Here is a 23,305-nt window from a genome sequence, read left to right as displayed (position 1 = left end):
TATGCCCCTGGTTCCTCCCTTTTTCCAGGTTTTAACCCACCCTAGTGGTGACTCTTTATACCCTGAATTAATAAAATTACCAAAAGGATAATTAAAATTTCTGGGCTTATTTCTTTATCTATACATTTGAGATTGTATACTCATGCCACAATTTAATTGTGAAGAATAAACAAAATAACGTATGTAGGGAATCTGACACAATACCTGGGACATTGTAGACCTCGAGTAAAGATGAGATTCCCCCCTTCATACTCCTTTACATGTATTTATTACTGCATATTGAGCAGAGGGCTCATTCTTTGCAATATACTCAATGTCACTTTAGGAACATCTCCCTGCTTATACAAAGTTTTTGCACAGTATGTAATTTATCCTTCAAACCGCTGTGAAGGGCAAAAAGAAAGGAGTAGAACAAAGAGAATAAAAATGGGAAGCAAAGGCAATTATTTGATTTTTAAACTAACAAAAGGAAATCTAGGGCCACAGAGTGAGTATGCTGAGCAAGAGCCAGGATGGAAACCTCGTTTTACTGACTTTCAGCTCAACCCCTTTCCAGTTGGCTACACTGCACTAAATGAGCTCCTTGACAAAGGCATCTCTAAAATATGAAAGGATGCTAAGAGGGTGATTCATGGGGGGAAAATTGAAATTTCCTAAAGAACAGTCTCTCGTCATTAGAAAGTCACTTTCTAAAGTCAGCACTGCATGGCAGGGAGGCTTTTAGGGCCTTTCATTAACTTATAAATGAAAGCCAGAAAAGCAGAATGTGTAGAAAAGACCTGGAAAGTTTGAATGCATGGCAAACAATGAGGCAGTGAAAACCAGGTTTCTGAGAAAGGAAATCATTGGAAGAATGCCAGGGAACTGAATAATGCTAAAGTGGAAACTAAGAAAAACCTGTAACTCCAACTGAAAAGCAATTAGATAATATAGAAGGCGTGTGTGTGTGTGTGTGTGTGTGTGTGTGTGTGTGTGTGTGTGTGAGAGAGAGAGAGAGAGAGAGAGAGAGAGAGAGAGAGAGAGAGAGAGAGAGAGAGAGAAAAGGAGGGCACTGTATTTATACACTCACGGAGATGCAAACTGGGAAAATGCTATTTTTATCACTTCTCCTGTTTCTGTTTCTTTTTTCTTTAACTCATAATTTAACCATTAGGTAATACATATTAGTACTGTTATTGGTGGAAGTGAAGTTCTTGAGGTGCTGTGAGGAAAAGAATTTCTGGAGGCCCCCATGGGAGGATGGGGTTTTTGTGGAAAGCCATGTTGATTATTTAAAATTAAGGGGGTTCCTCTCCAAGGTCCCATCTCTGTCAGTCTGGCCATGGAAGAAGTCCAATGTGTTCAGAAGGGCCAGAATAAAGGCAACTGCCCAGGATTCCTGTTCCACATTAAAGTCCAGTCCAGTCCAGCACCTGGCAAGCTTAGCTTGTGTTCCTAGCTGTAGGGCATTGCATGTGGGGTCCACACAACCATGGGCCATACAGCTGCTTAAGGCCACATGGCTATGAAGAGAGAACAGCTGAGTACACAGGTAAGTGAGGTCATAGAGCAAGAGAAAGAGCTAACAAGAGCAAGCAAGAGAATGAGAAAAAAGGAACTCTTTGTCTTAGAATTTTAACTTTCCAAGATTTTGCAAGCTTGATGGGGTCCATTCCCTAGCAGCCAATCCATTCTTCCTCATGTTATACTGACAGGCAAGCACCTTCCTTGTGAAACAGGAATTTTAGGGGAACATAGGCAGGCTTAGGGAATTTTTAGAATTGGGGTCCATAGAAAAACATGGGGCTACAGACTTGGAGAAGGTACATTTCTGTAACACAAGGAAGCCAGGTACAGTTACATTTCCATAAGACAAGGGAACTGGAAGTAGCCAAGAAAGGTCTATATTTATAAAATAAAGAAGGAGGAAGAAAGCCCAGAAGGAATGGAAGGACTATGAGGGAGGAGGGCCTTAGGAGTCACTATACTAACCAATTGGAAGGGGAATATTGACCAATCAGAGGGGATATCAGGACACAGGAACTGCAGCCTTTATAAACCTTGGAAACAGGAAGTCTGTGGGACCCTTTCCTCCTCCCCACCTGGGAGTCCTGTGGGACTCTTTCCCTCTCCCCCATGTGGGAGTCTGTACTTGTTCTTCAATAAATCTCCACATTTGCTATACTACCTTCTGCCCGTGGATTCATTCTTCATCTCCAGCAGACAAAGAATCCGATTCCAGTCCAAAAATTCCATATCACCCTGACTGCACTGGGCAAGTCCTTATTGTCCCTGCTCCCCTGAAGGACAATGCTTCGTTTCCCTGGAGTGTGAGCTGTAGCTTCCTGGTGAAACAAACAGGCTTCTGCTTCTGCTTCCGCTTCCTAGATGAATATGCTCAGCAATGTCTTACTCTCCCTCTATTCTCAACCTTCTATACATATTAACTAGTTAAGTATGATGATAATATTAAGAGTAAAGTACAAAACAGAGGGAAATTTCCCTTAAGGATTTACATATTTTCTTTAAAAGAAAAACAAATATAAGCATATTTTAATGAACTAAATTATGAATGCAAATGTATAAAAATAGCTAGTATGGTGCCGGGGTCCAAACCCCAGCGGGTCGAGGGGTCCCCAAAGGTGTGGACGGAGTCGGCGAAGAAGGAATGTCACGGAGACAGCGTTCAGTTGATCAGCAGCCTAGCCAGGATCTCCAGCCCGGATCTCCAGAGAGGTTCTGCTTCGGATCTCCAGAGAGGTTCTGTAGCCATGTTCCCTCGCTAGGTTCTCCAGCCAGGTTCTGTCCAGGATCTCCAGTCAGGTTCAGTGTCCAGGTTCCAGTCAGGTTCTCCTGCCAATCTCTGTAGTCAGGTTCAGTCCAGGATCCCTTGCCATGTTCTCCCGCTAGGCTCTGTCTCTAGGCTCCGAGACCAGTCCCGGTCCAGGATCCTCTAGCATGCTCTCGCCAGCGAAGTTCTTCTGTCTCTAGGCTCCGTGTAGGTTCTGTCTTCTGAATTCTGTCTCCTGAGTTCTGAGTGTTTCTGTCTTGTTACAACTGTATTTATACCAGTTGATTCAATCCTATCAATCTCTATTACAAAGGTTAGGGCGTTTCTTATCTCCATTCCAGGGAGAAAAGATTATGTAGTTTAAGCATGATTGTTCGTAGTTAAAGGGATTAATTACCCGCCTGGCACTTAGTTGAGGGGTTTCATTCCCTCCCTAACTTCAGGGGAAAATCCCTACCTGGGGATTCAACCTTTCTCGGAGAGGTGACTTTGGTTAAAACACAGCGCCAAGAAGGTGAGCAAACATATTAAGAAAAGTATGCCATATATGCCAGGTCCCTTGAAACAGCAAGGATGGACCGGCTCCCGGCAAATTCCCCCTTTTTTATTTTTTAAAAGCAAGCATTAAAAAGAAAAACCTGAAACGCTCTCTTGTATCCATTTTAAGAGTAGGATTGGCGCTTTCCGCTATTACCTGAGTCCTGATCTATCATCCCAGGGAGAGCTTGCCAATCCTGCACTTTCCCAGGGTAGAAAGGCTGCAGTGGGGTTAAGGATAAGGCTCCTTGGGCCTACCTTCTCCCATGCCATTACATTTACCTTTCCTTCCTCAGAAAAGCATGGACATATTTGTTGTACAAAACGTTCTGTCTGACTGGGAGTAACCTTAATTCCTCTGCTAGCAAGCATATGTGTTAAAAGATCAATACAGAGTCTTATTTCTTTTAGACTCAGTATGGCACATCTTCTTAATCTAAAGATCAATACAGAGTCTTCTTTCTTTGGACTCAGTATGGCACATCTTCTCAATCTAAGTTCTGTACTATCCACCTTCTTACCCTACTTATCCTCTATAGGGGGGTTTGCAGCACCCTGGTGGAGTCCTATCCATCCCGAGTGTGGGGGTTCTCAATGGGGGGGGCTTACCTAAGGGAATCCTGTTCCAGGGGTTCCCAAAGGTGTGGACGGAGTCGGCGAAGACTATCCACCCTCTTCCTACGGTGGAGTCCGATCCGTCCCGAGTGTGGAGGTTCTCAATGGGGGGGCTTACCTAAGGGAATCCTGTTCCAGGGGTTCCCAAAGGTGTGGACGGAGTCGGCGAAGACTATCCACCCTCTTCCTATGGTGGAGTCTGATCCGTCCCGATTGTGGGGCAAAGACTATCCACCCTCTTCCTACGGTGGAGTCCGATCCGTCCCGAGTGTGGGGCGCTTACCTAGGGGTCCCTGTTCGGGCGCCATATGCCGGGGTCCAAACCCCAGCGGGTCCAGGGGTCCCCAAAGGTGTGGACGGAGTCGGCGAAGAAGGAATGACACGGAGACAGCGTTCAGTTGATCAGCAGCCTAGCCAGGATCTCCAGCCAAGTTCTGGTCTTGATCTCCAGAGAGGCTCTGCTCCAGATCTCCAGCCAGGTTCAGTCACCAGATTCTAGTCAGGTTCTCTTGCCATGTTCTATAGTCAGGTTCAGTCCAGAATCTATTGCCATGTTCTCTCCTAGGCTCTGTCTCTAGGCTCCGAGGCGAGTCCCTGTCCAGGATCCTCCGGCATGCTCTCGCCAGCGAAGTTCTGTCTCTAGAGAACGTTCTGTGTAGGTTCTGTGCCTAGGCTCTGTCTCTCTTGGTCCTGTCTTCTGAATTCTGTCTTCCAAGCCCTGTGTCCTAAGTTCTGTGTCTGAAGTTCTGTCTTCTGAATTCTGTCTCATGAGTTCTGTCTTGTTGATTCTGTTTTAAGTTCTGAGTGTTTCTGTCTTGTTACAACTGTATTTATACCAGTTGATTCAATCCTATCAATCTCTATTACAAAGGTTAGGGCGTTTCTTATCTCCATTCCAGGGAGAAAAGATTATGTAGTTTAAGCATGATTGTTCGTAGTTAAAGGGATTAATTACCCGCCTGGCACTTAGTTGAGGGGTTTTATTCCCTCCCTAACTTCAGGGGAAAATCCCTACCTGGGGAAAACAACCTTTCTCAGAGACCTTGGTTAAAACACATAGTGCCAAGAAGGTGAGCAAACATATTAAGAACAGTATGCCATATATGCCAGGTCCCTTGAAACAGCAAGCATGGACCGGCTCCCGGCAGTATGGTAATGCTATTCTAGTAATTATACTGTACATAAATTTACTGCCTTGAGTCCTCTTGATAAGATGGTGATATAAATGATTTTATAAAAACTTATTCCATAACTTTTCTCTATGAACTAGATTATTCTCAGGTATTACCTAAATTGTCATTTTCCCCCTAAAATAATGAATTTTGTTATAAATATTATAAAGCAACAGAACAATCAACCGGTACAGGGAAGGAAGAAATTTTCCTCTACTTACAGGTTATTTCAGAGGTCTGATCATTAAATCAATATGAATAGTTTAACAAGAAAAAATAAGCAAACTGATATATGAGAGGTTCAGAGGCAGAAAGTAAAGTGAGATATACATGGCATCCAGAGCCAAGGATGAGGTAAGGTGCCTTAGGGCTTCAAACGGGAAGATGGCAATTTACAGGGCAATAATAGCAGACATTCCCTAATTAGAAGTCTACCCTGCCATACAGATAGGTCTTTGAAAGTTATTTATTATAACTCTTATGTGGGCAAGGCCCACAATTTAAATTATTGAAGAGGGAGGTAATAGTTTCTCTCAAGCCTGCAGCATCTCAATTGCCTCCAGCTCAGAATAATCCACAAGTCAAAGTAGCACATCTTGGGAGGACTGTTCTGACCCCTTTACTGACCAGGTATGTATTTGCTTTTAAAAAACTTAAAAAATTTAAGTTTGGAATTTTAAAACAAAACTTTTCTGGAAACTTTACTATTCCTTCTTTTCTGGAAAGTATTTTGCATTACTCCCAAGAGTAATACTAGTAAGTATCTAAACTCTGTATACCTACCTAATGCTTCTCTTCAAAATTTTTATTACAAGATTGGGCTCTGTTCTTAGCCTTAAGGTAGTTTACAGGTTGAATCAATGCAGAATTGGGTTTGGTAGAATGATAACCTTCTGTCTAGTCTAAATAGAGCTACCAGGGGCTGATCAGCACTCCTTCCATTTCATCCCCTTGATTCTATGCACAATCTATGGAATTATGAGTAATTCTTTAATTAGTTGCCTTTAGACTTTGAGAGTGGACCTAAAAGACAAGACTGCAATTACTTTTAATTACTTTAAATCTAGAGTATTTTGTATTGCTTCATGCTCAGTCACAAAAATTTCTCAAACCTGGTTTTGAACTATGGATCTACCATTTTCTACTGTTTAATATTGCCAAAAAATAGTTAAGATTTTATCACTATGAGAAGGTGATTTTCTATCAATTTCATTATGAAATAAGGCTAGACAAATTCATGTCATATTATCAATGACTACATTAAAATCCTGTTGATAATTATAATTACATCGTCTTCAACAAGCACTTATCTCTTCAAAGGCCTTTTAAGAAGGGGGAGGGTGAGAGGAAGGAATTCATCTTATTGTCACTACTCCTGATTTTCACAGTCCCCCAAAATCAGTTATCTTGCTGAGAAATAAATAGAAATCTTCCCATTTTGTTCAATTGGACTATTCCTTGGAGTTACAAAGCAAGATAGTATTTGATGTTAGGTTTAAAAAACATGATCAAGGAATAGGATGGCAGTTACATTATGAAATATATATATGAACAATGTACAGACCTTCTTAAAACAGCTTTTGCTTTGCTTTGATAGGGAAGATTCAAACAAATTGTCTAAAGACACATTTACAAAGATCTCATGAAATATAGTATAGATTTAGCTTTCTTTTCATTATAATACTTTTTTTTTTTTTTTTTTACTTCAGCAAGAAAGGAAATACGGGCTTTTCTTGGCTTTGCACAAAATACCAAGAAGTATTACCGCCACTTTGTTTAAACTGAACTAAAAGGCTCATTTGCTTGAGATAGCCAGGTAACTCCAGAAAATTACTTTTTCAGCTTAAATTGGCTGGATAACTGACTCAATTTTTCATTTTTTATCAGAGGTTGCACATATGTAAGTGGGGTTTATTATAACTTATTGTATTTGTTCTTAAGTTATTTTAACTTTCAGAAATGATAATAAGTTGAAAAATATTAAACATTCTTGAACTGTTATTAAGGGGATAAAAGCATGCTACTGGGTTTCTTATTTACATTAATGATACATTCTACACAAGTCTTTCTGTAACTAGTATATTTATAGCTATTGAGTAACTAAAATAAAATCATGAAACCATTGGAAAAATTCTGACTTTTTATTGGGTGACTGTTTGTTACCTATAAATGATACAAAGACTGGTGTATATTATATAGGAAAAATTCTTTCATAAAAAAAGAAAAGTGGGAAAGTATTAAAACAAAAAAGTCTAGTATTCACTTAGGAAGTTACATGCAAAAAATGAAATTGGACCACTTTTCCAATACATACAAAAATAGTTTAAATCAAGAAAATTTAAGAAACTAGTTATGACAAAGAAGTTCAATGATAATACACAAACATGGAAGAATAAGTAAAACTTCTTGGAAGTCAAAATACATCTAATAGATAAGAAAACAGAGTAGGTTTGTGTTAAGAAAGTATTATCTATATAGAAATATAAGCATTTGAACATACTACTACTGTAAAATATTTATGGGCTTTAAGCTATCTAAAGTTGTAAGCTAATGCTTATATGCTTCTTTTGTTAAAATCTGTTTCACATTAAAAATAAAGAACAAATGAAAAGAAAAATTCAGTACGTCATTAAAACATTCTTCAGCCCTGGCTGGTTTGGCTCAGTGGATAGAGCATTGACCTGTGGACTGAAGGGTGGGTCGATGGGTTTGATTTCTGGTCAAGGGCAAGTACCTCCATTACAGGCTTGATCTCCAGACAGATCAGAGTACATGTAAGAGGCAACCAAACTATGTGTCTCTCTCACATTTATGTTTCTCTCTCTGTGCCTCTCTCTATCCCTTCTAATCTCTCTAAATACGTTTTTTTACTTCAACAAGAAAGGATGTCTTAATGACTTATTGAATTTTTTTTTCATTTGTTCTTCATTTTTAATGTTAAATAGAAAAAATATCCTCAAGTGAAGATCAACAAAACACACACACACACACACACACACACACACACACACACACACACACATTCTTCAAATACTTGAAGAACTTTTCATTTGGAAATTGAAGTATATGTTCTACAATATGTCAAAAAGCAGACTTTGAGCCAATTGTTAAAAACAACAAAAATTCCATTTTGTCTTTGAGACATTCTAAAGGTTTAAGTTTCAAGCTGTGGTTTGGTAAATATTAATTGAAACATTATATAGAATATTCAAGCACTAAAGAGTTTCATACCCTTTCCAAATATAAGGTGGTATATTTCCTTGGTTGTAAGGTTCAAATAGTAACTGGGGAACTATTTTTTGAACCCAAGAAAACAACAATATGGGAGTGGAAATAATACCCTAAAAAGATAATTGGAAGGAAAATAAAAAAGATACCAAGATACAGTGCGTGTGTACTTATGTTTCACCATACTGGGGATGATTTGACTTTTATTAATGTAGATAGTAAAATTTAAACCGAAGCACCAAATAAAAAGGAAAACAAACTGAAATATCCTTTGGAACTTATATTCTGCTAAAAACTAAGCATCTGATAAAATTTAAAATGATTATTTGATGAATTCAGTTCCCACTAGGATCAAGGATCAAGAAGGAAAATTTAACTCTGGATTTCTCTCTGTCAACAAATAGAACATCTGATGAATAGGAGGTAAGATGAAAGTTCTATAAAGTTACCTTGTTCATTTTAAGTTCACAACTTTCCTAGTCTAAAGAAGAGCAAATTTCAAAAAATAATTTTCAGTGACATGGGAATGATAACATAAGAAATTAAAAAAGAAGAATCAGCTCTAAAAATCAGAATTTCATTAGGTCTGCTAAAAAATAAAATTGACAGCATTTCAACACAAATAAACAAATAAGCAATATAATAATTTTGATTTTATGCTCAAAATTGCTTCACATAATTTTAGCAACTCTACAAATACTCTATATTTATTTACTTATTGAATTAAACTTTTAAGGAAATAGGCTCCAATAAAGGCTAGAGTTTTAAAAAATGGTATGAAATAGTCCTTGCAACAAAAAGCATCACAGTATTGAAATGAATACTTATATGTTTATGAAAATTAAAATATGCTATGAAAATAACTTAAAGAAAATAACACATGAGTTACAAAAATATTTTAGATTGGCTTTTAGGGTTATCAGATATTCACTAGGAGGTGAGGTAAAAGGAATTTCTTGCAGAGGGAAAAATATGGATAGTATAGTGTTTCAGAAAACTAAATAGCGTGATTAGACTGGACGAAAGACTGTGATACAGGGACATATAAGAAAGTACAGTTAAATGTCTAGACTGATTATGAACACTTGCATACCATTCTAGAAATCAGCACACTTTATCACATAAACTTTGGGAATGGTACTCTTCGTTTCTGTAAGCAGCATAGAGACTGAAGTTGTAAAGACTAAAGGCATAAAGAGCAATTAACAACAGTCAGGCTTAAAGTAAGGTAATGACAGTGGCTATGAATAAGAGAGATGGGAGAACTACTTTGTGACAGGCTTTCAGTAGTTGCTGCCAGAATCAATAGCTTATTTGCAGTCATAAATTCTTCAATATTTCCTTTTAAAATGAACTATGAAAGCAGTTGCTTATAAATATATATTAAAAATTTCCCTTTATTTTGTCTCATCAAAGAAGCAAGACCAATTCCTTTCTTAGAAAATGATACAAAATGGAATAATACCTGTTTCTTCTTTGTTGACAGAATACAGGACAATTGCTGACAAAGTAATACCTTCAATGATATGAAATAAAACCTTTTAGATTCAGGTTTCATATATGACTCATTTTTCCTTTGCTATTGAGTGAAATTGCATAACGATATAAATTTAATTCTGTATATCTCACAAAGATATTCTAGCATTTAGAAGGAAATAAGGAAGGCAAATTTATATATATGATTATACAAGGTATTTGTAGCTATTTCCTGCCTTCAACTGGTACTCTTAATAAAGTATTTTGTATTTAAATGGCACCAATGCTCTAGATGCTAGAAACATAAATGTTAAAATAAAAACTGGCCAAATTCTAGCCTTCATGGAGCTTTTTGCTACTGAGAGAAAACAGAAAACATATAGTTAAAAACATCATTATTTTAGATGCAGATGAACAGAACTAAAACATGAATGAAGGATAGGATATGCTGACTGGGAATGCAGATTAGAAAAACAGTGGACATGGAAAACCTGACTGAGAAGTGGCATTAGAGGACAGGCTTAACAGAGGTAAGAAATTAGTTCATGCTCATATTTGGGGGACTTGATCATGTAAGACCTGGAGGTAATGATAAGAAGAGTGCCTTTTCTTTTGAGTGAAATACAAATCCTTTGTAAGGTTTTGATGATTGACATGATCAAAGATACATAAACTGAGAATAAATTGTTGGGGACAGGTGATAGGTTGGAAAGTTAAAGCTATTATTCAGGTGAGAGAAGAGGTTATATTGTACCCAGTTAGACGTGAAGATGCTAAAAAAAAATTACATTATGTAAACCACTTTATTCGAAAATGAGGTCTATTCTTTGGGTGATCACAAATATAGAATTACTTGAACGCTCCTCCCTATAACTGCATTATAATGGTACCAAGATAATGTATTTCCATGGTTCTGTTATTTAACTATGAGTTAATATATTTTTGAGTTGGGCATTGGTTACGGAAGATGATGTATTTGTTCTGAGCAGCTCATAAACATTATAGCCTTAATTTCATACTAGAAGACATCTTTGCTGGAATGATGTGCACTGTGATAACTCCACCTTATGACCATGGCTAAGTCCTTTTGTGTGATTAAACGCTAACTACAACCATTACATATTGGGTTTGTTCTGCATGTTTCATCTCCACAAGGATGTTAATCAAAATTCAGGTATTATTTCCCATAGGTTTGTTTTCTCCTAAAGAGCTGCTCATTAGATAGGTCTGGTCTAATTATTATTAGCTCAATTAGTATATGTTGAGGATAATTTGGTTTACTAAGAAATAAAACATTTGTCTCACAAGTTGAACAAATAATGATGATACTTGCAGTTCATAAACAAGTTTGAGATTTACTTCCTATTCTGACAAATTGTGATAATCAACATGGGGCGTTTTAGGAATTTCCAATAAACTGCTCTACTTTACTATGCTTAATCAGAATTTAATGTTAATTTACATATTTTCTTATAATCATAGAATTAAAATAATTTTGTGGATTCACTTTGTCCAAAATGGAAGTATCTAGTCTTATTCCCATTCGTGATACTATTGCTTTGCCAAATTTTGAGGTATATCCACTGAGTGGCCACATTATTATGACCAGCCATATTATTATGACCACCCCATCAGTACTTCATTGACACTTCCAAAAATACTGAATATTGAAAACTTCCTAAGCAAATACTCTCAAGGTTTTATCAATATTATTATTTGCATAACTAATTCACTTCATTGTACTGATGGGGTGGCCATAATAATCTGGCCACTCAGTGTATACTATTTACTCTCTGGTCATCACACATTTCAACACTAGCCTACAGAAATCTTTGAAAGCATCCTTCTATCCCAAAATCAATATGTCCCAAGCTATTTTGTTTTATTTACCACTAGTAGCCCATCGCACAGTAGGCCGCCCACCGCTTTTGCAGGAGCATGCAGGAACCTTCCATGGGAGCCCAGCAGCTTCTGCGGGAGGCAGAAGTGAGCTTCCGGTGGCCACGGAGTCCGGAGGGAGCTGCGCTGCTTCCACGGGAGGCGGGGCCCGCTGTCTCCTCTCTGGGCCTGCGCTTGGCCACAGAGGCTATGGGCTGGCCCCCCTGTCTGTGTCTGCTCGGGCTCTGGAGGGCTCACCCAAGCCGGGCATGGCGGCTCGCTGGCCCCCTCTCTGTCTCCACACCAGGCCTCACCTGCACGTGCAACCTCCTCCTGCCTGGTCATGACCTGTTATGGCTTCCCGACCTAATTTGCATATCCTATCTAATAAAAGAGAAAAATGGTAATTGGCGTACGACGATACCCTTTTCATTGGCTAATCAGGGCTATATGCAAATTAACTGCCAACTAAGATTGGCAGTTAACTGCCAACAAGATGGTGGTTAATTTGCATATGTAGGCACAATGCAGGGAGGCGAAAGGGAAAGCAGGAAGAAGCCCCCTGCCACTGACAGTGATAGGAAACCCAGGGGGGAGCTAAGAGCTGGGGGGCAGGGCAAAGGCGGCCATGATCGGAGAATCAGGCGCCTTTTCCGCCCTGGCCAGTGATAGCAGGAAGTAGGTGTGGAGCCAGCGATGGGAGCTGGGCACGGTCGAAGCTGGCAGTCCCGGGAGCTAGGGGTCCCTTGCCTGGGCCTAAAGCGAAGCCCACGATCACGGGGCCGCTGCAGCTGCGGGTCCCCGCTGCCCAAGCCGGACGCCTAGGCCAGAGGTGTTAGGCCTGGGCAGGGGCGGAGCCTGCAACCACGGGGAGCTGGGGGTCCCCTGCCCAGGCCTGACACCTCTGCCGGAGGCCTCAGGCCTGGTCAAGGGGCCGATCCGGTGATTGGTGATTGAAGGGTGATGAGGGTCAACTCCTCTGGCCGAGGCATCTGGGATTGGGGGGATATGATGGTCCCCTTGCCCAGGCCTGAAGCCTGGGTCAGAGGCGTCAGGCTTGGGCGGGGGGTGGAGCAAGCGATCAGAGGGAGATGGGGGTCCCCTGCCCAGGCATGATTCCTGGGCCAGAGGCCTCAGGCCTGGGTGGGGGCCAGAGCCAGTGATCAGGGGGAGATGGGGGTCCCCTGTCCAAGCCTGACACCTCTGGCGGAGGCGTCAGGCCTGGGCAAGGGGCCGATCAGGCGATCGGAGGGTGATGGGGGTCTATGCCTCTGGCCAAGGCATCAGGCCTGGGCTGGGGGCAGAGCCAGTGATCAGGGGGAGATGGGGGTCCCCTGCCCAGGCCTGACGCCTCTGCCAGAGGCGTCAGGCCTGGGCAAGGGACCGATCCTGCGATTGGAGGGTGATGGGGGTCAACGCCTGAGGGCTCCCAGTATGTGAGAGGGGGCAGGCTGGGCTGAGGGACACTCCCCTCCCCACACACACCCAGTGCACGAATTTCGTGCACTGGGCCCCTAGTATATATATATTTTGCTGTTTTCCAAGAAGCCGTTTACACTGATACTACATTACTATTAGGCTACATTATAACTATTAGTAAGTATGGTAGAACTTGATAAAGGTTTTTTTTTTAATTTCAGGATTAATTTATATTAAATTTAGAACTAATATTCCTAAATTGTTTTTCATTCTTACTCTGATATTAGACATTCACAATTAATTTGCATTTGCTTTCTTATGAGAACTTTCATTGTTTTCTTTTGTTTTACAGGCAGTTTATTTGTGTATATTCTGTATGCCAGCTAAATACTGTCAAAACAAACTATGCTTTGAATTGCGCTGGTGCCCAAAGTTTTAGAAATCAATATTTACGTGACATATTATGTCTGCATAGCCTACGTACCTACGACTTCATTCCACATCTGTTCATTTATTTGTATGATTGACAAATACTTTCATAACTTCTAAAAAATTTTAAATGCATATTAATTAATGGAAAAGTTAAAAATATTTCTGAGTGGAGAGAATGGTATAATGAACTATCATGTATTTATTATTTAACTTTAATCGACATCAATGTTTAGTTGGTTTGATTTAATCTATAAGCATACTTCTTTCCAACATTCCTATCTATTTTTAATATACCCTCCATTATATTATTTTATGAATATGTTTTAGTATATAGGTCTTAAAATAAGTTTTAAAACAAAGCATTACAAATTATATCTAAAAACAATAATTAGTTAATATAATGAAATAGCCAACAGTGTTCAAATTTCCCCAGTGTCTTCCTCAATATCTGAAGAGTCAACTTGCAAAAATAGAATGTCAGCAATCATGGGTTTTACTCAATGCCAGACTTGACTAATAATTCAAGTGTCAAAAGTAAAAACAGATATAGAGATTGCATTCCTCTTTCTTGAAGGTAGTGACATTCAAATGTAACTTCCTAACTATTCCCTTCCACCCTCAACACACACATTTTGACTCAGGAATACAAGATTATAGATTGTACTAACCATATGTGAAGTCAATGTAAGCAGAGTGAGATAAAGGCTATTGAAGTTGGTTGTTTCTTAGATATTACCCAGGGGTAAAGACATTATACAACTAACTTCACCTCTCTAGGCAGCTATTTTCCATAAATTCAATATATAAAAAAAGTTCCATATATATCTAGGCAGACTAGATATATTCTTAAAAAAAAAAGAAAAAGAAAAAGGGGGAGTTCTGGTGAAGGCTAACTTTTCCCAAAGAGGAAAATCAGAATTAGATTATAGGCTGCTGTTAATTATTTTTGTTCTGTTGATACAGAATTTACAGATGTTTCCAAATAAAATCCCAATATTGCAATTAGTGGATTATTTCCTTAAGTCATATAGCATTTAATAATATCTCTTCCCTTTCTCTTTTCTCTCCTTACAATTGTAGGGGAGTATTTTTGTTACCCCACAGCATGTCTCTTTGGCATAAGGATTAATGTAGTCTGACTACTTTTAAAGAACAAAAAGGGTCAGGAAGAGCTTTTTTACCTCCCCCTCAACTGCCTAAAATAATTTACATTAAGAGGCCGGTCCTCCAGAGTAGTCAATTACACCCGAGATATTTACAAAAACTATGGGCTAGGTGTGGTAGGGGGAACTGAGGCAGGGCTTGTTGACCAAAATCCTCTCTGTATGGCATAGCAAACATTTGTTTACCCAAATCCATGTGAATTGCCTTTCTTCCCTTTGACTTCTGTGACTTTTCCTTAGTTCAGAATGACATATGTGGGTTTCATATTCAGTTGGATGTATTTCTAGAAGTGGAATTACTGGGTCAAATGGCAGTTCCATTTTTAATTTTTTGAGGAAACTCCACACTGTTTTTCACCAGTCTGCATTCCCACCAGCAGTGTACTAGGGTTCCTTTTTCTCTACATCCTCTCCAGCACTTGTCTTTTGTTGATGGTAGCCAATCTGTCACGTGTGAGATGATACCTCATTGTCATTTTAATTTGCATCTCTCTGATTATTAGTGACTGAGCATTTCTTCATGTGTGTTGAACGTCTATATGTTCTTTAGAGAAATGTCTATTTAGGTATTTTGCCCACTTTTTAATTGGATTGTCTTCCTTCAGTTAAGTTGTATGAGTTCTTGGTATGTTTTGGAAATTAACCTCCTGGCAAATATGTTCTCCCATACAGTGGGCAACCTTTTCATTTTGTTGATAGTTTCCTTTGCTGTGAAGAAACTTTTTATTTTGATTAGGAATATATCCTAAGATTCTTGAAACACAAATCAAAAAGAATATATGCACCCCAATGTTTAATGCAGTGCTATTTATAATAACTAAGATCTGGAAACAGCCCAAGTGCTCATCATTAGATGAGTGGATCAAAAAAGATGTGGTACATTTATACAATGGAATACTATGTAGCTGTAAAAATGAAGGATTCTTTGAGACAGTATGGAGGAACCTGGAGAGTATTATGCTAAGCAAAATAAGCCAGTAAGAAAAAGACAAGTACCACATGATCTCCCTCATATGTGGAATCTAATGAACAGAATAAACTGAGGAACAAAATAGATCTGAGACACAGTAACATGGAACAGACTGAGGAATCTCAGAAGGAAGTGTGGGTAGGGGGTAAGTAATGGGTGTGTGTGAAAAGATTAACTAAAGAATTTATATAAATACTAGAGGCCCTGTGCATGGATTTGTGCCCCGGTAGGGTCCCTCCTGCAATCTGGGACCCCTTGGGGGATGTCGGACTGCTGGTTTCTGCCCGATTTCTGCAGGCCAAGCTGAGGGACCCCACTGGCACACGAATCTGTCCCCCAGGCCTCTAGTATGCATAGAAGATCTTTGGTAACCTCTTACTGCCCTTCCCCCGACCCCTTCCGTCTGAGATTCATCGGCCATGTTTGCATGCGTGAGCATTGAGCATTTGCCCCCTGGTGGTCAGTTCATGTCATAGCTACTGGTCGAATGGTGGAACAGCTGAATGGTCACTTAGACTTTTATATAAATAAACTAGAAGCCTGGTGCACAAAAATTTGTGCACTCGGGGGGGGGAAGGGAGGTGTCCCTCAGCCCGGCCTGTGACCTCTCGCAGTCTTGGACCCCTCAGGGGATGACCACCTGCTGGCTTAGGCCCGCTATACAGGGGATTGGGCCTAAGATGGCAATCAGACATCCCTAAACTGTAGTCGGACATCCTTAGTGCTGCTGATGAGGCAGGAGAGGCTCCCACCACCACCGTTGTACTGGCAACCATCAGCCTGGCTTGTGGCTGAACTGAGCTCCTCCCATGTGAGAGCGCCCTGACCACCAGGGGGCAGCTCCTGCATTGAGCATCTGCCCACTGGTGGTCAGTATGTGTCATAGTGACCAGTCATTCCCAGTCCTTCTGCTGTTAGGGTCAGTTTGCATATTACCCTTTTACTATATAGGATAGAGGCCTGGTGCATGGGTGGGGGCTGGCTGGTTTGCACTGAAGGGTGTCCCGGATCAGGGTGGGGGTCCCGCTTGGGTGCCTGGCCAGCCTGGATGAGGGGATGATGGCTATTTGCAGCTGGTCACACCTTCTTCAGGGTGGGGGTCCCCACTGGGGTCCCCGGCCAGTCTGGGTGAGGGGCTGAGGGCCGTTTTCAGGCTGGCGGGTGACTGAAGCTCCCAACCTCTCCTTTTTTTCTTTTCTTTTTTTTATTTTTTATTCTGGGATTTATTTATCTTCTATGGCTGTCACTGGAGCTGAGAGCCAGCTTTAGCTCTGAGGCTCAGCTCCAGCTCTAAGACCTTGGCTGCTGAAAGCAGTATCAGGGTTTGTTTGGGTTCTATAATTAAAACTCTGTTGCAACTCCAGCTCTGATGGCTGAAAGCAGGTTTCTGGGGTTTGTTTAGTTTCTATAATTGCAACATTGTTTCTTAGAGTGCAAGCTCAGAGCCCAGCAGCGGCAGGCGGGGAACCTTGGCTTCCTCCTTCACTGGAGCAAGCAAGCCTCCTGTTTACTTCAGCTGCCTTGCTGCCGGCCGCCATCTTGGTTGGCAGTTAATTTGCATATCTCGCTGATTAGATGGGAAGGGTAGCGAAGCTACGGTTAATTACCATGTTTCTCTATTATTAGATAGAATATGCATAACCCATGAACACAGACAATAGTGAAGGCCTGGGGGGATGGGTATGGAGTAGAGGGGGTCAATGGGGAAAGTGTAACACTTTCAACAATAAAGATAAATTTTTTAAAAATTAAACTTGATTTTCTCCTGTTAATCTTTATCATGTCAATTTAATTTTTAAACCAGCCAAAATAACCAATATGGGTAGGGATATTTTTAATCCCAATGTAACGTATTTGTTGAAGAGAACAGGTTACATGTCCTGTATAGCTTTATAGTCTGGATGTTTTTGGTGCATTTATGCAATGTCATTTAACATGTTCCTTTGTATTTTATTTTTGTTGTTGCATTTCCTATAAATAGGTAGTGTTATCAAAAGGGCTTGATTAATTTTAGGTTTATTTTTTATTTTTTGGAAAGACAACTTTATATAGATTTTGCATAGGTATTTTGTTATTTCCATCAGAAGCAAATAATGTCATGGATATTAGTAGTCATTAATAATCATTACCTAGATACATTTATTTATGAGAGGATGCAAAATCCTGACTTCAGAATATTGTTATTGCTTCTTTTATTAACTATAATATTTGTATCAGAAGAAATCCATACTTATCTAATGGTTACTTTGAGATAAATATAGGAAAGGGAGGATAAAATGCTGGATTTTTTACTTCAATTGTCTGTTTTCAAAATAATGAATTTGTATATTAAACATTTTCTGAATGTAGCCCTTGAGAATTATATTTTATTTAATTTTTGTTATTTAATTTTAGCTTTGTTTAAGTGTTATTATGAACTCATGGAATTAAAATATCCACTGCTGTTATTTTTCCTGGTGATGCTCAAATTCCCTCAACCTGAACTTTTGGGAGCCTTTTTAAGTTGACTTTTGAAGTGTGTGCCAGACATGACAGAGTTTTTGAGACTTTATTTTTTGGTACAATGATATATTCTAGGATCATTTCTTGCCTGAGATGTAGAAGTTGAAATTACACCAAGGAGCCCAAGTTCTTTTAAGTGGGAAATGTCTTTTGTTAACTGTAATGTGGGCAAGAGCATGGATAGTCCTAGTTTTGGCTATTTTTTCTAAGTCTTTTTATTGTCAGAACAGGAAATGTGTGTGTGTGTGTGTGTGTGTGTGTTTGCATGCACGCGCACGCATGAAGGGAGAGAGAGAAAGAGAAATAGAAATCAGTTGCCCCTCCCCACAGACCCTGACCAGGGATCAAACCCACAACCTTGGTATGTGCCCTGGCCAGGAATTGCACCACCACCTTTTGATGCTCAGGATGAAGCACACTGGCCAGGGCTGTTTTTGTTTGTTTGTTTTGTTTTAAGGAAGAATTATATATTGAGTTTCCTCAAATGCTATGGACAGGCCTAGTAAAATGAAACCTAAAAATACCTTACCTTGGTAAGAAAAGTCACGCTGGAGTAGTGGGGGAATAGCCTGATTTAGTAGGGATAAGAGAGAACTGAAGACATAACTATAGCCAACTGTTTCTGAGTTATTTTTTCTTCTTTTATATGTTTGCTTCCTATAGTCTGCATGGAGTAATATTCAATATCTTTTTAAGTCCCATTCCACTATCTTTGGGAAATAAATACTCATAAAGTAAACTCTATTAAAAAGAACATAAATTACAAACACTGAAGATAATTTAATGTTCTAGTATGTGATTTATCCTTATTTGTCTATAGTTTAAAAATGTGTCATTGGAGAATAACTTGAAAGGTCAAAATTTGCACATGTTATGGCTTCCAGGTGATATAGACTTAAAAGGTTTTAAATCATTCACTGTGAATATACCCAAGAATTTCTGGGAAAAGACCAAGATATGGCATTAGAAACTGATATATAGCATTGGCTAAAATCCAAGTCAGTAGTTTCTTATATCATAGGAAAATGCATAAGTACAGTAATGCAAAATGTGCTGTCATATCGAGACAATTTTTGTATGCATTCAATATTATGATTCATATAATAGTTGAGAGTTCTTAAACTCTCAGTTAGGTATTTTATATATATACATACATATACACATACACATATACATACATACATACATACATACATATACACATACACATCCTATCTAATAATAGACAAACATGGTAATTAACCGTACCTCTGACACGCTTCCAATTGGCTAATCAGGGCAATATGCAAATTAACTGCCAACCAAGATGGTGGTTAACCGTCAACAAAGATGGCGGCTAATTTGCATACTACAGGCAGGGCGGGACAGCGCCATTCCGCCTGCCCCGCTGCCATCCGGGCCTACTATCTGCGACCCGGGTGGCAGGCAGCCCATATGGGACCTGACCCAGGGCTGGCCTGGGGGATCACAGTGATCTGCCACCGGACACGCCCACAAACGGCCCTCCCGCGGGGATCCCTGGCTGGCGGGTGCTAATGCACCGATTTGCCAATGGCCACGCCCACGACCGGCCCTACTGTGGGGATCCCGTGTTGGCAGGTGCTAATGCACCAATCAGCCACGGGCTGCGCCCACAAACGGCCTTACCCTGGGGATCCCGGGTTAGCGGGTGCTAATGCACCGATCTGCCACTGGCCACGCCCACAAACGGCCCTCCAGCGGGGATCCGTGGCTGGCAGGTGCTAATGCACCAATCAGCCACCGCTGCACCCACAAACAGCTCTCCGGAGGGTATCCTGGGATGGCGGTGCTAATGCACTGATCGCCACTGGCCACGCCCACAAATGGCCTTTCCGTGGGGATCCTGGGTTGGCAGGTGCTAATGCACCAATCAGCCACCGGCTGCGCCCACAAACAGTCTTCCTGTGGGGATCCCGGGTTGGCGGGTGCTAATGCACCGATCCACCACCGGCTGTGCCCGCAAACGGCCTGCCCCGGGATCCCGGGTTGGTGGGTGCTAATGCACGGATCTGCCAACACGCACACCCTGGCCGCCTTTGCCCTGCGCAAACTATGCAGCTAGAGAGGGGTGTGGGGCCCGTGGGAGCAGGGCAGGAACTTCCCGGGGTTTGTGTCCGGCAGCCCAGATCGGAGTGTGAACTATCCTGACCAAGAGCTGCTTGCTCATTCACTTACTTGCTCATTCATTCACTCATTCACTTGCTCATTCACTCACTCAGCAAACCTCTCAGGTCCCTGGCACCAGGCCAGGCACTGAAGTTGAAGCAGGATAAGACAGAGCTATGTCCTCAAGATGTTAGTAATTCAGTAGGGCGAAGCAGGCACATGAACGAGGCAGTTGTATGCACAGATGCAGTGTACTGGGTTCAGTGAGGGCTGTAACTAACGCCGACTTTGTTCTCTTGATAAAATGGGGCCTTGGGAGCCAGGCCGCCCCAAGCCTGTAGGCCTGTGCCTAGACCAGGAGTGGCCGGGATCCCGGAACATGACAGAGGATGCAGGTCAGGCTGAGGGGTCTGGCCCCACCCCTCACCCTCACCCCCAAGTGCACAAATTTTTGTGCACCGGGCTACTAGTCCTATCTAATAATAGAGAAACATGGTAACTAACCATAACTTCACTACCCTTCCCATTGGCTAATCAGTGAGATATGCAAATTAACTGCCAGCCAAGATGGTGGCCGGCAGCCAGGCAGCTGAAGCGAACATGAACATGAGGCTTGCTTACTCCAGTGATGGAGGAAGTCAACGTTCCCTGCCTGCCGCAGCTCAGCTCTGAGATCCGGATGAAACAATGTTGCAATTATAGAACCTAAACAAACCCCAGAAAACTGCTTTCAGCCAGCGCGGCCTCAGAGCTTAGAGCGGCCAGTGATGGCAACAGAGTTTCAATTATAGAATCTAAACAAACCCAGGTACCTGCTTTCAGCCGGCAATGGCCTCAGAGCTGGAGCCTGCTCTCAGCTCCAGTGACAGCTGTAGAAGGTAAATTAATCCCAGAATAAAAAAAGAAAAGAAAAAAGGAGAGGCTGGGAGCTTCAGTCGCCCACCAGCCTGAAAACAGCCCTCAGCCCCTCACCCAGACTGGCCAGGCACCCCAGTGGGGACCCCCACCCTGAAGAAGGTGTGACCAGCTGCAAACAGCCATCATCCCCTCATCCAGGCTGGCCAGGCTCCCAAGCGGGACCCCCACCCTGATCCGGGACACCCTTCAGGGCAAACTAGCCAGCCCCCACCCTTGCACCAGGACTCTATCCTATATAGTAAACGGGTAATATGGAAACTGACCCTAACAGCAGAAGGACTGGGAATGACTGATCACTGTGACACACACTGACCACCAGGGGGCAGACGCTCAATGCAGGAGCTGCTCTCTGGTGGTCAGGGCACTCTCACATGGGAGGAGCTCTGCTCAGCCACAAGCCAGGCTGATGGCTGCCAGTACAGCGGTGGTGGTGGGAGCCTCTCCTGCCTCCTCAGCAGCGCTAAGGATGTCCGACTGCAGTTTAGGCCTGCTCCCCGCTGGCAAGTGGACATCCCCCGAGGGCTGCCAGGCTGCCAGAGGGATGTCTGATTGCCATCTTAGGCCCAATCCCCTGGGGAGGGGGCCTAAGCCAGCAGGTGGTCATCCCCTGAGGGGTCCCAGACTGTGAGAGGGCACAGGCCGGGCTGAGGGACCCCTCTACCCCCCCGAGTGCAGAAATTTTTGTGCACTGGGCCTCTAGTATATATATAAAAGCCTAAGTGACTGGACGACTAGACAACTTGTTGACTGACTGACCTGCCAGTAGCTATGATGTGCACTGACCACCAGGGGGCAGATGCTCAACGCAGGAGCTGCCCCCTGGTGGTCAGTGCCCACTGCTCTGTTGACAGACAGGTGCCAGACTCTGGGCTCACAGCTGGTGAGCGCAGGTGCAGGGGCACAAGCACCTCCTGCGGACACTCCCACTGCATGCCTGAGCAGCGACGGAGTCAGGCACAGGGGGGTCAGGATAAGCGGAAGCAGTGTGGTGCCCAACCCTGGCTCAGGCTCCTCCCCAACCATCTGCCGCTTCCTGCACTACTTCATGCTGTGCGGGATCAAAATGGACAGTGGGCTGGAGACCAACGAGCTGGAAGGTAAGGCTAGGCTACAGCAGCACGGAGGACCACTGATCCCTACAGCCCAGGCCGAGGGGCCTCTAGTATAATTATAAATGCCTTGTAAAATATGAAGATGGTAGGCATATCCTTTGTTAACCTTGTGGCCGGGTTTTCAACTTATTAAAATTATTTAATGATCTTTACCAATAGAAAAATTAATGGACACAAAAATTTGTGGTATATTTTAGATTATATATGTTTGGAAATATAATTTTATGTACTCTTGAAAATTATAATAAATTATCATAATAAAAAGCATAATGAGAAAATGTCACTTGGCCAGCAGTACTCCATTTCCCTATTACTCATCACTGTATACAGAGTGATCAGTGTATCACCCCAATGTGAAAATAATTTTCTGCTGTTTTTATATTATTTTCTGAGTTAATACGGTCTTCATGCTTTTAATCTTCAGTATTGACAATAGAAGAGTTTACAAAACATATATTTTTGCAAACATCTACTGCTAGAATTTACTAAGATCCAAATGAGGGCTTTGTAAGTACTGACCTGAGTAGTGGTCCAGAAGTGCTTATTTAGGACATACTATTATGTCTCATTGTTTATTGTAAATAAATATGCAATTTAAGAGCTAATTCTGGTGCTTGCTAAGTTCAGGGCTTCTGAGATACTGCAACTGCATATGCTAGAGGTCCTGCGTTTACACGTATTTGCTAATCATTACTAAAACTTGGTGCAGGGTAAGAATTGTTTTGTCTGGCTATTTAGTCTATGTGATGACACAAATGCAATAAAAGAACATATATTTCTGATTCTTACTCTGTGTATAATTTTCTCTCTTGGTCAGATATTTCAGCTTTTATATGCCAGTTACCATTGTATTATATTTTGGTCTTCAGATTCATTTTTCCAACTTTCCAGGATAGCCATAATTCTGATATTAACTTATTAGTTTATAACTTATTAGTTAACTATCTCCGATTACAATTCTAACATGGCTCATAAATCAATTGTCA

The sequence above is a fragment of the Myotis daubentonii genome, chromosome 17 (assembly GCF_963259705.1).
Source record: "Myotis daubentonii chromosome 17, mMyoDau2.1, whole genome shotgun sequence".
NCBI lineage: Eukaryota > Metazoa > Chordata > Mammalia > Chiroptera > Vespertilionidae > Myotis > Myotis daubentonii.
Note: the sequence above shows the minus strand (reverse complement) of the source record.